Source organism: Helianthus annuus, chromosome 12, assembly GCF_002127325.2.
Source record: "Helianthus annuus cultivar XRQ/B chromosome 12, HanXRQr2.0-SUNRISE, whole genome shotgun sequence".
NCBI lineage: Eukaryota > Viridiplantae > Streptophyta > Magnoliopsida > Asterales > Asteraceae > Helianthus > Helianthus annuus.
In genome coordinates, this window is record NC_035444.2 from 67,079,050 (window position 1) to 67,081,848 (window position 2,799).

Sequence of the window (2,799 nt, forward strand, 5' to 3'; positions counted from 1 at the left end):
TTATCATCTTTTACAAAGGTAAGTCACATGTTGATTAAATATGAAAAATTTGTGTTATCAAATTACATGACTATAAAACATGATTAGACTTAACATAACTAGTGAATTGAGTCTGTGTTTCTATAAAGCGCAAAAATGATTATTTGAAGTAACTTTATATAATTGTGCAATTATCAAATTTATAAAAGTTGAAACCTTAACATTTAGAGACTGACCCCTATTGTATTATATTAAGCACAAATCAAGTAAAAAATCAGTAGATAAAGGAAACATTGTGAACGATAATACATTCATTCTCTTTGCTTGAAAAATAAAAGTATCCAGACTCTCAACAAAAAACAACCGAACAATCTATCAGTGGCGGACCTAGAAGAAAATTTTAGGGGTATCCCATTTTTTTAACTTGGGTCATCGACGAAAATTCGAGAGCCCGGCGTGGCTAGTAAAAATGAGCCTTTAAAATTTTCTTTTACTTAAGGTCATCCCGGCGTGGCTATCAAACCTAAAGTTGAAAACACAAAATCTCGATACCCACCTCATCATTCTAGTTCATTCTCCTGATCAACTCGTTTATGAAATCTTCATGGTTGCCAGCATCTCCACCTTCAACATAATGATTTCTTCTTTTTCAGACCACCCAAAGGTGCCTTCAGCTTAAATGGCCACAAGAAGTTGTTGGCTTCTTTGTAACGAGGACCAGCGGTAAAAATCTCGTGAATAAGATCTTCGACACAGATGATACCAAACTTTCCAAGACCTTGTTGTTGTCCAAGAAGATGAGTATATAATAATTTTGCATATGTATAAAAAAATATGACGAACTGGCATACATAATACAAACCTGTTCAAAAATTGAGTTGTCGATTAAAGGGATTCTTTGTTTTTAAGTTTTCCATATCCTCTCCTGTAAATCAACTCCTTCACACTCTTCACGTTAGGGTAACTAAAAAAAACACGTATATAATTAAAACTAATACAAATATTAAGACTTGATATCTATTTTTAGATGTAAACATATATACCCGTAAGTAACATATGGCTCAACCCTGTGGAGATGTTCAATCTGGCTTTGTTCACTTTCAAGAACACACCAATAAACATCTAATTTGACAAAAACAGAAAAATATGTTAAAAAAAAGAGCTCAGCAAACCTCAATGATTTCTTTGTTTAAAATAAAGAACTCAAAGGTACATAAACCATTTGACTTTCAGTAAGCTATCAAAATCTAGTTATTTATCATATGATTATTTAACCTTTTTCTAAAGTAACAAAATTCTAAATGTTCCAACATACTGATATCACAATTTGCTTTCTAGTGATTTGTAAAGTCACAATAGAAATTTAGATTTCTAGTTGTTAATGAATCAAAGTATCAAACAGTTGCTTGTGTCACACAATTCATCACAAACTTGTCAATAATGCAAAAAAGATGCAACTTAAAAAAAAACTATGAAACGAATATGAACCAAAATCCAAACACATGTTTTCTGGCTAACAACTTCATATAAAACATTCAAGAAAATGCAACCAGATAACATGCAATTCCCAAAATTATCTATGTTCTACTGAAACAGAGAACAAAAAGCAAAAAGTGAAAGTTTTGGCAATTCGCCCTTTTGTATTATGTAAATAAAACTTGTATCAAGTGCGATTAGAAAATACTATAGAACTAAATTAAAAGATAAATTGTTCTGAATAAAATAATTTGGAATATTGTAAGCATTTGAATACATGCTAGGCAATTTATGAACCATTTAACCTGTAAAGTTATGCTATTAAACATACAATTAGTATAAACACAATTGATGGTTTAACTCAATATATAAGCTGATTCAGAATCAACGATTTAAAACAATCATATGAACTAATAAGCAATATTTCCTAGAGGTGCAATTGGTAAGGTTGAGGAGTCAACACTAATGGCTTGCACAAATCCTTTACCTTGTTGTCTTTCTGACACTGAGTAACCAAGGGTCAAGGCCTACCACCATCACAAACAAGTAGAAAAAAAATGTAGATGATAAAAGAGAACTATGTCTATAAACCTTTAATTTACCATGTCTAGAAACTTCCGATGACCAAAAGGAAGTATTATTAGTAACATATAAGTGTCCTAGCATATAAAACTAGTGCTTAGTTAGTTACCCCCTAACTAATACATTTAAAGCGTTTGTTTGTAGTAAATGTGTCACAAATTGCTATGCATTTCTGAATAGTGTATTTATTTTATAATGGTATATTAAATATGTCAATAATTTTCAAAGATTCTTCATAGTGTATTTGATAACGGTAAATTGAATATGTCAATAATTTTCGAAGAATTTCTGATAAATTTGCAACGAAACTGTGACAAAATTAAGGTGTTTTTAATTTTTGTCACTATTCTTTCGCAAATTTGTTTCGAAAAATGTGATTTATTTTTTCGTCAAAAATGCGATTGTCGAAATTTGCGACGCATTCTTTTTGGTTAGAATAATCCGTAGCAAATTGGCAATTTTTCTAGCAGTGGCCATAAAAGGCTCGTTTTTGGGGATTTTTCTGGGCTTTTTTTAGCTTGAGGCGCACACCTCTTGTACCTGAGGCATTTTTATGCATCTAACTGTTGTACATTGGGTTTTTTGGCTTGTATATGCAACTAAAATCATACAAAAACCTTACTTATAGCTATATTTTGGTAGAGAAAGCTAAAAACCTATGGGATACATAAAAAATATATATATATAATTAGCTTGCGCCTCGGATGCGAAAAGCCCGTCGCTTTTACGTTTGGTGCTTCGCGCCTTGGTTTTAGACCCCGT

General features: G+C 31.5%; 1 pseudogene; it reads right to left on the reverse strand.

Annotated features, from left to right (window-relative positions):
- Positions 1–500: 500 nt before the first annotated feature.
- LOC110893038 lies at positions 501–2,596 on the reverse strand (annotated as a pseudogene).
- Positions 2,597–2,799: the final 203 nt, after the last annotated feature.